The following is a 15,899-nucleotide window of genomic DNA, read 5'->3' as shown; positions in this document are numbered from 1 at the left end:
GGAGTTGAATCTGTCAACAGAATGACCTTAGAAGTTTTGAGCAAAATAGTCAGACAAAGCTCCAAGACATTTTGGAATTCAATCCAATGTGGTTTTAATGTTAGAATGAGTTAAGTGCTTTAATTAATGTGAGAGAAGGCAATTACAATTGCCTTCTATTTAAGTACCTTACTGCCTAGATGTGAGTACACTTGCTTGTCTTAAGAACTAAGAGAGCAAAACTGAGGAAAGCAAAATCCAATTAAGAGGTGTGGCTACCAGGGTCAAGACAGTGTAGTAGGTAAACATGGTTTGCCTCCTTGAACAACCACATCAAAATTACAACTAAATTACAGAACAACCATCACTCACAACCATCAGAAATTGAGTTCAATGGAAGTCCAACAACTATGCAACTAAAGGAACCGCAACCATCCGGACTGGTAGGAGACACACAGATTCACAGACACAGAATGGACTGGTCTCTCACCCACATATGGTAGATAAAGATCTGGGAGGAATATCTCAGGAGCAAGGGGTCCCAGCCCCATATCATAGTCTCCAGCCAGGGTTCCAGCCAGGAATATAAGCTCCCATAACTTAAGGCAGTAAAAATAGTGGAGTTTGAGTCTGTGAGAGAAACTAGTGGAGTCCCAAGCAGTTCCTCTTAAAGGGCCCATGAACAGACTTGATCAGACTTACTCCTTCTGTGCTCCAGCACCAGGGCAGCAGCTTGAAGAGGACCAGTGGTATAATGGGTGGAAGTGAAGTGTCTGGCATCAGAGCAAGAGTTGGGAGACAGCTTTCTCCCAGACAGAAGGTCGAGCAGAGGCCATTGCTCCTTTTCTGTGTCCACCCCACACAGAGCCACAGAACTGGCAAGCAGGGTCCAGATCTGAGACTCCATCAACCTGGCTCACATGGTTTGCTCCACCCTGGGGAATCCCTGAGGCTCTGCCCCACCCAACTCGGTTAACAGTAGCTTTTCCATATAAATGACCAGTCCAGGGACAGACTTCACATCTTCCTAAATCCTCTCAAATAAACAACAACCAGCCTCAGTGAGCCCTCAACCCCTATACCTCTAAGTAAGTGGCCCCAGGCCTGGCACTAGCAGCAGCCAGCTTTGGGTCACAGTTTGGCTTCACTTGGGAACCTCCAAGCCCAGCACAAGTATCAGCCATCTCAGATTGCTTTGTAGCTCATACTTGGTGGTTATGGGCAAAACGCACGTGGTGGCTGATGCTGGCCTGCACCACTTGGGAAACTCCAGAGCCTGTGCACTCTGTGGACAACTACAGACCATGTCAGAATATGACCACCCTGCCCCTGCACCACTGATCCTCCACGGGGGGCAGAGATTGGTGGTCAGTGGTCACAGCCAGTCCTTGCAGCTGACTGGTCTGGGTAAATCTCTCCATTGACCTGCCAAGAGTGATCAAGGCTCAACTACAAGAGGAAGGTATACCCAGCTCACATGAAGGGAGTACCTCGATTACCCAGCTTGGGTGATAGGGGAGGCTGTGTCACTGGACCCTACAGGACACCTACTACATCAGACCAGGCAGACAGGGAGTCATGTATCTACCTAATACATAGAAATGGACACAGGGAGACTGCCAAAATGAGGAGACAAAGAAACATGGTACAAATGAAAGACAGGTCAAAACTCCAGAAAAAGAACTAAAGAAAACAGAGATGAGCAATTTATTAGATGCACAATTCAAAACACTGGTTATAAGGATTCTCAAGAAACTTAATGAGCACATCAACAGCATAAAAAAGATCCAGGCAGAAATAAAAGATATAGTAATGGAAATAAAGAAAATTTATCAGGAATAAACAGTAGAATGAATGAAGTCAAGAATCAAAGCAATGATATGGAAATAAGAAAACAAGAACATAAGAATCACAACAGCAAGAAGAAAAAAGAATCTAAAAAAATGAGGATAGTGTAAGGAACCTCTGGGGCAACTTCAAGCGTACCAATATTCACATTATAGGGATACCAGAAAGAGAAGAGAAAGAGGAAGAAATTGAAAATCTATTTGAAAAGATAATAGAAGAAAACTTCCCTAACAAGATGGATGCAAACAACTCCACACCAAACACAACATAATTAAAATCCAAAGGTTAAAGATAAAGAGAGAATCTTAAAAGCAGCAAGAGAAAAGTAGTTAGGTACCTACAAGGGAGTTCCTATAAGATAATCAGCTGATTCTCAAAAGAAACTTTGCAGGCTAGAGGGATTGGCAAGAAACATCCAAAGTTATAAAAAGCAGGGGCATTCAGCTAAGATTGCTCTACCCAGCAGAGCTAGCATTTAGAATCAAAGGGCAGATAAAGAGCTTCCCAGACAAAAACAAACAAGCAAACAAAAAAAGAGTTCATCACCACCAAACCATTATTATATGAAATGGTTAAAGGTACTTATTTAAGAAAAAAAGGTTAAAACTGTGTACAATAAAATGAAACTAAACACATACCTATCAACAACTTAATCTAAAAAAACAAACTAAGCTGACAAGAGCAGAGACAGAATCATGGATATGCAAGCATTTTGATGGTTGCCAGATGGAAGGGGTTTGGGGGAAATGGGGAAGAGGTGAGGGGATTAAAAAGTACAACTTGGTAGAACAGAATGGACATGGGGATATAAAGTACAGTATATGAAATGGAGTAGCCAAAAAACTTATACCATGGCCCATCGACATGAACAAAAGGATAGGGATGGACTTAAGGAGTGGGGGTTGCTGGTGGGGAGCAAAGGGAGAAAAAGTGGGACAACTGTAACAGCATAATCAATAAAATATAATTTAGAAAAAGAGGTATGGCCACCAGGGTGGGAGTTAGAGATTTAATGTGACTTGAAAATTAGATAATGATGTGATTCACTTCTTTTTATAATCCCCACCCATGGACATGTTTTTTTTTTTTTTTTTTTGATTTCAGAGAGTGAGAAAGGGGGAGAGAGAGAGAGAGAAACATCAATCAGTCAGTTGCCTCCTATACCCACCCTGACTGGAGGTGGAATACAAAACAGGTGTGTGCCCTGACCAGGAATTGAACCCATGACCTTTGGTGTATGGGATGATGCTCCAACCAACCTAGCCACCTGGCCAGGGTATGGTTCACTTCTGATGAATATCAGCCACCTGAAGTTTTCTTCTTTTACCTTTCAAGTCCTTATTATAGTCTGCTACAATCTATAGGGTTCGGTATGTTTCATCCCTGTCACAGGCAGGATTGAGTCTTCCAGGAGTGCCTCAAGTTATTGAGAATCTGAGAAGGCAGCTCCAAAAAGTATATGGGGATATAACCCTTAATATTTTGTGAGGCAGACCCTAGCTGGGTAGCTCAGTTGGTTAGAGTATCATCCCAATACACCAAGGATTCCCCTGTCAGGGCACATATAAGAAACAGCCAATGAATGCACAAGTAAGTAGAAAAACAAATCAATGTTTTTCTCTCTCTGTCTCTCCTTCCTCCCCACCTCCCTCTCAAATCAATACATTTAAAAAAAATTGTGAGATGCTATGTTTTCTTTGTGGAAAATAATTTTCTCATATCTGGAAAGATTAAAATTAATTGTAGAAAATTTTAAGAAAACCAAAATGTAATAATATTTTACATTAATTAATGTCTGCATACTTGCTATATTAAGTATCTATAATGTATAAGAGACATGACTGTTAGAATAACAGGTCAACCTTATAACACCATTTTAAAATGTCTAATTGAGAACTGAGTTAGAATTTTGTGTCTAGACTGAATGTAATTAATTTCATGTAGAATACCTGAGGATTTAAGAAAACTTGAAACCATTTTTAAAGTTTTGTTTATTAATTTTATAAGTATTGCTTAAATATTTGAGAAATGTTATTAGAAATTTATGTATGCTTAGAAAATAATTGAGTATGTTAAATGTGTTAAATGTTTAAATGCAATTTAAAATGTTAAAAGAAATTTAATTAACAAGGTTTATAACTGGTTCCAGATAGTAATTAAAGGTTACCTTAAAAGTGATTAAAAATTTGCTAGTTTTATAATGGTATAGTAAGGTTTATAATATGAACTTAAAACTATAAAGAAGAACTAACTTTATTTTTTACTTATAACTGTAATAAATTGAATATTTTAAAACAATCTGTTAAACATTTTTCTGCATAAAAACCAGTCTGGACAAACCAAATCTCTCAATAAGAATCAGTTTCAGTATCAGGCACAAATCAGGCTTCTGATGTCAAAGAGTTGAGGCCAGCATGTGGATTAGGCAAGTTGATAAATTCACTAGAGAAGGCCAACCTGGGATGGCCCTTTGGGAGACAGGCAACTGGCCTTTAACATAGTGCATCCTGACCACATGATTGGCAATTCCCTTCCTTTTTCGCAACTTCTAGAACTTTTTAGTGCTTTATTAAAATGTTATTTCCCTAAAGTACTGAATATTTAAAATATAACTATCATTGAGATTAAAGAAAACACTTTAGTAATCACATTTTAATGGTTCTGAAGCAAGTTTGCTCTGGGAACAATGAAGACAGGCTTGTAACTTTAATAACAGAATTTATCTAAACTCTTTAATGACTTTATGAGTTTGTGCTTCAAAAAAGCTTTTCTCCCTTCTCTAGGACCTGGTACGGTGCATAAATAGATGATCTTTTATCAATGGCAAGAGATTTGGGGAACCAGACAGATCTAGTAGGTTTGAATTATAATTCTGGCTTGCACTAGTCTGAGTCCTTGAGCAGGATATTCAACTTCTTAATTTTCTTATCTGTTAATTGGAGATTAATAGTACCTACCATATATAGTTACTGTAAAGCTTAGAAATATTATTAAAAGAGATTTGGTTACACAACTGGTGCTCAATAAATCAGATACTGTTCTTATGGGTAGTGTAAAAACAAGACTATGTGTGTGCTGGTGGGTGAGAAGGGTTAATTTCTGCAGTGGGTTGAGTGTGTGTGTATGTGTATGTGTGGATGAAGGAGCAGCTGCCTGGACAATATGCTGCTGCAGTGAAAGGTGGCTGGCTGCCAAATGGAGGCTCCAAAGACCCTCGTGCTATGTTAGGCCATGATCTGCATAGTGTAACTGACACCCTGCAAGAACTCTAACTTCAGACTTCATGGGGTTGAAGACCTAGCATCATACCATCTCCCAGAGATAACACATCCTTTACCCCACTGGAGTGAGAGAAATCCTTAAACCCAACAATTGTCCACATACATTTCAAGCTGCCTACTTAATTCTTTAAGGTTTCCTTTATTTACCAGCTGCATGTTCATGTGTTAGTTTTGCTCATACAGCCAAGTGGATGCTTGGGTTTTTTTCCTCCCCTGATTATTTGAGACAACATATCATACTTTGAAACTCTTGTGAAAACTATAAAAAAGGTTGTCTTTTATGTGCTTTTGTGGTTGATGAGATTCTGAAAGTGGCATTTTATATCAGGCTCTAACTGTAAACGATTTTAAAGAAATCAAATATGATGACCAAGGGTGAAGAGAGAGAGAGAGATCAAAGATGCTGACAATATTTGGAGGATAAAAGACTGAGGAGTTTTTAGAGAGCTATATAAGAGGGAAAAGATCTCTTCCATTGACAACCTTACTGAATTTTCCTACTTTTCAATTAAGTCTTTGCACATCTAAAGACACCTTTTTAATAGAATAATAGAGATGGGATCTAATGAATAACAGAAAAAAACTGATGACCAGTTCCATGAAGTAAAGAACATTGAAGTCAAATATTTCATTATTATCCCAGATACACTTTGTTTGGCATGCCAAAAGTCAAAATTGTCCATTTGACAATTAACTCTTTTTGTTAAAGAGTTCCATTTACCTCTTTCCAAGCTAGTCCAGAGGAATCTGAATCTTAGAGGTGTTAAAATATATGACAGTTAACTAACTTTAAATTGACTTCAAGAGTAAGTTACACTTCTTATTATGATGTAGATTTTAATTGGGTAAAACAATGACTTTTATTGTATTATTTTAGAGAAGTTAGTTTTTTAATTTGAAAAGTGTGTTTACAGAATGCATGTAGAATGTTCTTAGACACTGAGGAGAAGAGCAACAGAGACTGCTTTTAAGGAGGTTACAGTCCAGTAAAGAACATAGACTGACGAATCACTATGACACAACTTACATGTTAAAAGACATCACATAAGGTAGTATGGGGGCACTAATTCAGTGTCAGCTGTCAAAGAGTTCAGTGTTAGGCCTACTGTGTTGGAAACGCCAGGAAATCATCTGTAGAAGATGGATACATCGTCCTGCACTTGTGGAGCAAGGAAAGGCTTAGCTGGAGCTCTAGGAACTATTCACGAATATGAAAAAATTAAATGCTTCTGAGAAACATTTGTCACTCATGCTTAAATGCCCTGTCATTCCTTGAGATTAATTCTAAGTTCACATGAAAATGCAGTTTAAATATATATATTATTTAGAGGAGCCTAGGAATTGACAAAAAAAGTATTTTGATGATAGGTTTGGTCAGGAAAATATTGAGAGAAAGCAAAGTCTCAGGAGAGTATAATATCTGAGTTGCAAATTTTTTAAATTTTTAATTAATTAATTTTTCATTTCATTTAATTTTAATATTTTACAAGGAATGGTTGATTAATCTCTATAATACTACATATTAATACAATTAAGTTTTAAAATTATGAAATTAATAATAATTTTGTGATAAAATTAGTCTAAAAGGGTCCAAATGAGAGACTGCAGTTTTCTTGACCAGGATGGATTTGATGTATATTTTGCAGCAGAATTGTTAGACCTTCCCATTAGAGTGAATACAGGTAAGAGAAGAGATGAATAGAGGTAAGAGAAAAGGATGAATCATGGATGAAATCTAGCTTTTGGGTTTAAAAATGAATGAACGGTAATTCCACTTACTAATTGAGGAGTGGTGTGGTTCTCTATCGCGAGAAGTTCTATTCTGCACACATGAAGTCTGAGATATCCTGTAGCTGGATACCAGAATCTGGAGTTCTTAGTAGAGGGAGTCTGGGCTAGAGATGTACTTACTTATAAGTGTAAAGATATGAATGTAAGTTAAAGCCTGAGAAGTAATTGAGATTGTATGAGGAAAGGAAGAGACTGTTGGAGGGAAAGAAAAGAAAGAAAAATAACTGAAAGGGACAGAATGGCTCAGGAAATGCAGCTGCTTCCCGTTCCATCACTTCCCAGTGCCCTGCAGGGAGAGAGAGCTCTTGAAATTAATCCTGCTGTCTCTTTCCTGGGTTAACTTGGTGGAGCAGGGACATATATGAAAACCTTAAATAGAAGCAGCTGCAGACTCTTCTGGGTAGTAATTTGATGACTATTTAGCTTCGCTGGAATAATTTTGTTGAGAAGATGAAATAGTTTAAAGTATCCTTATGCTGATTCTATATACCATTATGTCTTGCCATTTTTTAAAAATTGCATTTGTAGATTTACAGAAGGACATTTACAGGTAAACTTGAGATATTCTTAGGGTCTGAAAGACCTGGATATGCCCTGTGTTTAGTCTGAGTTAGTCCAATGAGCAAATATTAGTGTTAAAATTCCAAAGCACCATTTCCCTGTTAATGAGGAAGGATCCTTTCTATTCGTACTTGCCATGTTGTAATTAAATAAGCTAAAATTATATTGACAATTTAAATATGTCTGCGATAGTAATTTTTTGCTCAGTAGTTAACAGAAAGCAATACTTTAACAAAGCAATGAGAGTTTTAAAATTATTATTTTATGAAATAAAAAAGTTTTCTTCATTCTTCTTATTTAGCCTGTAAGCATTGGCATTTTTGTCCTTTTCTTTGTTGTTTTCTTAAGGAATGAAAGAGATGAAAATCTAAAGCATCTCTGTCATGGTCTGCCCTGAAGTTACTAAGTTAAAAAACAAGTTCAGCAAGTTTTAAGGAAAAGACCTGTTAGTTAAGTAGAAGGCAAATATTTTCATTAGTGCTGAGTGGAAAAGCGAAAGTTTCATGTGACATCAATGTTCTACCACTTTTCACCCAAAGCCCTTTTAATTCAGAGGAGAGAGAAAAAAATGACTAATTTGAAATGAGGAGAGTTTACATTAGCAAAATAGCACCTCTGTACTTTTTCACGTGAAATAGAAACTCACACAATTATTTTGAATGTGACTTTGACTAGGGCAGAATAAGTAAGGTAATAACTAAAAAGAAAACGTTAAATGTAGTGAGAAAGGTTGGAAAGGAAGTACATTGGAATAGCCCACCCCATTGTGACCATGGGGAGATCAGACAGATTTTGTCTCCTGAAATCATCTCACACCTGATGATGCCCTGAAGGCCTTATTTACCTCCTGGAAGAAATGTGATTTCTGAAACAAGGCCTCTGGAGCAGAGAGGAATCTCTCTCGACAGTGAAAAGGGTCTGAGAGCACAGGCGTTCCACTGTAGACCTGTGAAAGTAATTATTAGTGCAGAGAGTTGATTTCTGTTATTTGTGATACTTCCCATCCAGCTCCAAAGGAAGTTTGCCCCAGAAAGTTAATCAAGAGATCACATGAAAAATTTCTGCAGGAAAATACTGGGATGCCAAATCACTCAGGACTGTTGTTACACTGGCTGGAAGAGGACCAGCTTCCCACACCCCCACCCCACTGTCCCCACATAACATCCTTCCTCTTCAACCAAGGGAGGAGGGGAAAAGACCGTGGGAAGAAAGGAGGCAATGCAGTCATGACATGATTTGCTTACATCACCAGGAGCAACAGGAGACCTGAAATGAAGGTCAACAGTGACAACGGAAGTTGAGTCACTATATTGGCACCTGTGTCTGTAGAGTCAATTTCTAATGACACCTAGAGATTGGTATGAACATTGTTGAAAGAGAGTCTACCAGTTTAAAAAACAAAAAACTATGGTTATGATATTACCTCTGTCCCCTGCAAACATATTCTCTTTTGCTGTGAAAACTGGCAGCACATGTTTCAATCCAACATTACACTTAAAACATGTGTTGCCATTATGGTCCAGGCACCACTAAGAGTATGTGTTGCAAAGTCTTGAAACAGATTCTGGAGATCATTGCTTCTGTTCAGTGGAGAATCTCAGATGTACTTGTTATTAATTACTGCTGTCCTAATTATCTTGTGAAGACTGTGAGTCATAAAATCATATAATACTCTCATATTTATCCTGAATATAAAATAGTAATAGGATAAGTGCATCATAATTTATGTTCTTGAATATGAGTAACAGAGGGAATTAGTAGATACCAATTAGCATAAATTTATCAAGTCAATTATACCTATTATGAATGTGCAATGTATGAAAAAAATTACAGGACTAGGTATGAATGTGGATACATAATACAACTGTATATTTTAATCATAGCCATCTTCAGAGATGAAAGGCAAAAGATTAAGAAAGAAAGCAAATTTAGCATCTCTAATGCTTAGATATATCTAAGACATGTGTATTTGACTTATATAACATGAGTACCTTATCTAAAGCTCTTTTAGAAACAGATTTTTTAACCAAAGATAATACATATGTGAAAGTTCAAAGTTAGGTTCACAATATCATATCTACAAAATGATATTGTAAACCTAATTTTGAACTTTCACAATTGAACTGTGAACTGTCATAATAGTATCAAAATACTGAACTGTTGCTATCGATAGAATTGAAGCATGTTCCCCATCTCAGCACTGAATCTGTAGATTTAAGAAAAGGATGTTAGGTCATGAATATGTTGTTCCTAAAAAATTTTCTATGGGTAGTAATTTTTGTCATTACTAAAATTACTAAATTTTTGTCATTACTAAAATTACTGAATTTGTCATTACTAAATATTTGTCAGTAACTAAAAAGGACAGAATTTTAAATATTTGATCAAATTGCTTGAAGTTATAATTATGTTAAAATGTAATAACAAGGAATGTGAGAGATTAAAATCTTTTTCTTCTCTTTCCAGGTGGAGAGCCACTAAAAGACTTTATGTTTCCTGGCTCAGGAAAAAATCTAGATTAGAACCTCAGTCTCTTGCTTCCCTCATTGGTCATTTCACTTACTCTACAGGCTGGAAGTAGCTCAACTACAAAATTAAACTTGATCTGCTAAAAGGAGAATTCCCTTCAAATATTTTTTCAAGGTTTTTTTCCAAAATACTATTTCAGTAATACTTTCATGACCACAGACCACTGATCACAGAATTTAACTACATACATGAGTAAAAATCACACACACACACATGTGCACACACACATAATCCTTATGGTTAAATCCTATGCAAAAGAGACAGCACAAAGTCCTTACACTTAATCTCATGGATTTTTCTAAACTCTCATTAGAATACATTTCCTCTAACTTTGAATTCTGTTCTTTCATCTCAGTACTCCTGATTTTCTGCCCAGAATAGATTAGAAAATGTGTTCCTTTGCTTTTGACAGAAAACGAACAGGGAGCAGGGAGGGGGGAAGCTGTGTAGCTTCATGGAAGCACACTTTGACCAACAACACTAACAAATTGGCCGGTAAACCTTGACTACAGTGAGGAGACAGAGTGATATGTTACAAACTCACTCAGTGGAGAAACTAATACTCTGCCTACTTCCATAGCTGTGAGATCAACCCTGAAAAGAGATGTTAATGCATTAATTGTTAAAATTCAAGCATGTTTATAGGCAGAACAAAAACAAAGATACAAAAACCGTACAAATCCCTTCAGGTCAATGTAGGAGAGGTCTGGGGACAGTGTTCCCAGCCCTGGGCCTTGAGTACATGTCTGAAGGGTCAAGGCGACTGAGACTTGCTTCTTGCAGGTTGTAGTATCCTAGGAATTCCAATGCTCTGTGTGTGTGTGTGTGTGTGTGTGTGTGTGTGTGTGTATTGGAGGGTGATCATGGTGTACTGGGGGGATGGTACTGAAGTCCACAACATCATGAAAATTCAGAGTTAAGCAGGTTGTACCATGTGGTGGTTTAAGGGTTCAGACTTAACAGGTCCCCAAAAAGTGAGATAGTAAATCAAATATGCAGAACAAGATCTAAATTCTGCAGGGAGGGATTAGGAATAGTATCAGGAAATAACCACGAGATGGGGTTTGGGGAAGGATTTCCGATTCTAAATCAGATTTCAAATTTGAAGTCAGGTAGGGAAAGCAGAGGTGGAGCCCATGATTAGTGCTGGATGGATGGCGTGAGACTGATGTGTATAGGCTGCAGTGGGGAGCAAAGGGATTCTTTGGACAATCCAGTAAGCTTGTCCTTGTTCTGCCATCTGCACTGCAACATCAAGGTGTTCCAGCACCCGAGTAAGGCTGAGCATGCAGGAGAAAAGCATCAGGAATTCAGCAAGTAACTGCTAAGGAAGATAGAGGCTGCTGTCATCTCTGATGAGCAGGCTTATGGCATCTCCCTCCCTCCCTTCCCTCCTCCCCTCTCCTTTCCCTTTCCTTCCCTCTCTCATTTCCCTCCCTTTTCTGTCCTTCCTTCCTTCCTTTTTTCCTTTCTTTCTTCTCTCTCCCTTCTTTCCTTTCTTTTCCCCTTCCTTTCTTCATTCCTTTCTTCCTTCCTCTCTTTCTTCCTTCCTTTCTTTTTCATACAATTATTACTTTATCACCTGTAGTCATTTCCTTAGGCCATTTCAGCCTTGCTCCCACCCACTCTTTTGTGCTATTACTGACAAATATAGTATGTATGTTTCTATGTTATTGGTCCATAATACATTATATATAATACATATGTGTAAATATATATCATTATATATATAGTATTTATATGAATGTAGATATAAAATGTAATATTGGGTCTAGAACATACAGAAATATGTGGTTCTTATTTATAACATCTTTTTATTGATATAGCTACATAATGTGACTTGCTATCACACCTTCCTTTACTCTTTACTCATACTGCTTTTTGTGCTGTGAAAATATTTATAATGGCTATTTTGAAATATTTTTTGTTAGATCCAATATCAGGTCACTGTCACAGGCAGTTTCTGTTGTCAGCTTTTTTCTGGTGTACGAGTTATACTGTATCTTTTCAGGCCTCAACTTAATTGTGTTGGAAACTAGATGTTTTAGATAATATATTGCAACAACTCTAGCTGCTGGTCACCAGTCCTCCTTTTGGATTTATTTTTGGTGTTTGTTTGTTGGGTGATTGGATGAATTATTTTAGTAAAATTCATTTCCCCCATGGTGTTAAGCTTCTGATGCTGCCCCTCAGGGGGCACAGCTTTGGGGACACCACAGCCAGCAGGGTGACAGTGTCTACTAGGGGGGCTCTTTTCCATTCTTTCCCTGACTGCAGTCAGCTGGTAAGCTCCACTAACTTCCTGCTGACTCTTGCATTGTTTTCAACAATGCCCCTGGGTACATATTCCTCTACAAACTAATCCAATCAAAATGTGTCTTCAAAACTATTTCTGAGGTTAGTGTTTGATATTTTTTCAGAGCCCAGAATGATTCCTCCCAGCTGTCTTAATCCCAGGTTCTCTTCTGATGCACCATCTACAGCCTAGGTTGTGTAGCTCCCTGAGATCCATGAATCTCTTCCCACTTGGCTTGCACCAAAATTTCTCATAGGGAGAAAATTGTGTGAAAGCTGAGACCTCTGGGGCATAGTTTGAGAAGAGAATATAAAACAAAAAAATTAACCATGTGGTCTGCATAAGAAGTTGTCAGGAATTTGGGGTTGGAGTGTAAGCAGGGAGGGAGAACAGAGAAGGCAGTGGGTGGGAGAGCGGTCGATGTGGGTACTTCAGGGAAGGCCAACGGGGAAGAGGCAAGTGCAATAGTACTATGGAGGACCCAGAGGAGTTCTAATACAGTCACACCTCTGTACTCATTCGTTTCAGAACTCATCAAACCCTGTACTTGTCGAATTTTGCTGAGAAAAAAAATGTTCAGCACTTGGCGCTTGCTCGGGACTAGTCATACTTGGTAGAACTTGTATAAGTCATGACGCTGCACCACAAGAGAAAAATGCTTCATCGCTTGTCACTACTCGGTACTCGTTGGTTTCAGTACTCCTCACGAGTTCTGGAATGAACTAAAAACGGGTAGTGAGGTACCACTGTATTTTTCTTATTTAGTTACATGTAGTGCTGCAATAGAAATCCTTTCAGATACCCTGAGACTTCAGTCAAAGGCAACTACCAATGTCCACTTACTACTTTGAGAGGGAACAAATCTTTCCTAAAGGTGGTCACCTTCAGAGAAAAAACTAGCATGTATGAAATGACAAAATGGTCCCCAAATTGGTTCAGAACTCTATAAGAATTGTTTCCCCTCTCTCCCTATTCGAAGAATCCCCAGAATGATTACAAGGGGAAAACAAGTTTATCTGCTGCTTTTGGAAGAGACACTTGGCCTATTCTATTTAAACCTCAAAAGACAGTGTGACTCCAGCTAAATTTAGGCCCCTCACATATTATGTAATACTCATGACCACTTTAGGAGGTAGGTATGCAGATAAGAAAACAGCGGCTTACAGAGGTGAGGAGGTGAGGTCATTTGTCCATTATCACATTACCAGCAAGTGGTGAAGACAGTATTAGAATCTAGGTCTGACTTCGAAATCCTTGCTCGTTTGTTATGTCGAAACCTGTCAGGGGCTGCCATTGCTTCTGAATAAAGTACAACTTCTTGAGCCCAGCATTTATGATCTTTTTTAGTCTGGAAACCACAAATTTTTCTTGACATTAGGATGCTTAAAACTAGGGTATAGTGGAATTTCTCTGGGACTGTGTTTAGTGCTCTAGAATCTTGCTTTTCTAGGAACCTGCCTTCACCTCCCTAGACCGACCTCACCAACTAAGCCTTGGTCAGAGTGGTTAAATCACCTTGACTCGGAGTGCATATTTTCTTGCTTTTCATGTTTTTTCTTCTGCTCCTCCTATGACATTGAGTTCTGTCTGCCTGCCAGAGCACCTGCCTGTCACCCTTTGCTGAGCCTCTCTGGTGCTGCCATCTGTCTTCCTGCTGAGATTTCCACCTCACACTTGCCAGCACATTCCCCTCATACCTGGTTCCGCTTGACTGCCTGAATTTACATAGCCTTTTGATGGCCCTTCACTCAAATTCCAGTCACATCCTAATTGATTGGTCTAGTTTATAGGTTCTGGCTATCCTTGTCTGCTCCCACAATGGAATGAGGCATGTTTGTGAAACTTTGGATGTGTAACGAACGTGATTATTTCACTAGATGGTTGGCAGTACTGATGTGAACAGAGTGAAGGTTGTGGAGGGGAGGGAAGAGAGATGGTTTATAACATCCTTTGTACAGTGCAAGTTGGGGACGGTAAACAATTCAGAAAAGAGAGAGTAAACTTAAGTAACATAAGTTTTTGGTTGTTATATATTTAGTTTTTATGTCTGATGTAAGAAATAGCTGCTGGGACTTAGTTAATTAACTTAACATATGGTCAGCCTTGCAGCCCAAACTGGCTGCTGCCCCATTCAGGCCACCTTCCATCAAGTGAGAACCAACTCGTTTCCACGTTGACAGACTTGGAAAGTCTCCTCCGTGTGACCCAGAGCTAAGGTGACAGTGACTCATAATGCATCATTGATATCAAACTCCCACCAGAAAACATATAATTTAATTCCTACTAGTCATTTTGGAAAATATGCGTAAGTTTTCTAAACCAAACATATTACATCTCAAGCCTTTTCTCTAGTCATTTAGAGTAATTTTACTGATAAAGCTAAGAAATTGATTAAAATAACAGAAATGCTTGTAAGTTATTAATACTAACTCTTATGAGTTATACATGGATGTCTTACGTCCCTGACATAATATCTCTTTCTTCATTTCTGTGAACAGTAATCATTAATAGTACTTTCTAAGAAAGAATACTGGCAATACAAAGACAGTAAAACAAATGGCAATTGTTAGTTTTTTGCGATGAAAAAAATGTAGCATCATCACCGGACAAAAGCAGGAACACTAGTTTTATTTTTTGATTCGTCAATCAATCATTATGCAGTCATAGCATGAAATACAAAATGAAAATTCACTATATCTCTAGTCTGCTGTATATGGTTATGGCTAATACACATACACACAAATATCACAAAAGAATAGACAATTAGGTTGCAATGATAAAACTTCTGTGAAGGTTGAATTATAATCACATAATCACAATTGTTTTTGTACATAAAATGGTTGGTTTATATGTGGTAAGATGAAGATATGTGAGCTTGGATTAGCTAATTGACAACAAATTTTAAAATGAAATATTTTGCTGGTGTGAATAAATGAACTTGTTGTTAATATGCTGTTGGAATAACTTGGAAGTTTTAAAACACAGCGAGTGAATTGAAGTGGAAGAAGATGGTGACAAATAACCAATATTCATGATAACTATTGTTTTTTTTCTCCTAGTTGTACTGTGGTCATGACAAGAAGCCGATGGAGTAACATAATGAAATAATTCCTGAGGGATCTAAGAAAACTAGGGTTTGACAGCTGTTTGTAAATGGAGCCTATATTCCTTCCTTTTCTTTAGTTTGTTTCAAAGAGCTGTAAGTTAAGACTTTCTGCTGAGAGTTCTTGCTTTCTCAAGAGTATGTGTGCTAATGAAGTTGTAAATTCTTTGAGAGTCAAAATTATTTTAGAACTTTTGGTATGTCCTAGCACAGGTCTCAGTTTGTAGTAATGTTATGGGAGAAACTTAGTTCTTTTTGCTGATGCAGTAAGAAATTACAGATTAGCAAACCTATTGGCGAGCAGGCAAAGTTTATTCTAAGTCCTAATGGGAAAGCAAAAGCAAGGGTAGCAAGAGGCCAGGTGGCCTGAGGCCAGGTGGCCAGAAAAAGAGGATGGCCAGAGGCGTCCCCTGGGTTTCCAGCGTCCCCACTCCCACCGTGTGACAAGAGAACCAAGAGAACAAGTCCTTTGTTCTGAGGACTCACGTAGTTAGGGGGGCAGGAGTAAAGA

Source organism: Artibeus jamaicensis, unplaced genomic scaffold, assembly GCF_021234435.1.
Source record: "Artibeus jamaicensis isolate MK-2021 breed Jamaican fruit bat unplaced genomic scaffold, CSHL_Jam_final contig_540, whole genome shotgun sequence".
Classification (NCBI taxonomy): domain Eukaryota; kingdom Metazoa; phylum Chordata; class Mammalia; order Chiroptera; family Phyllostomidae; genus Artibeus; species Artibeus jamaicensis.
Note: the sequence above shows the minus strand (reverse complement) of the source record.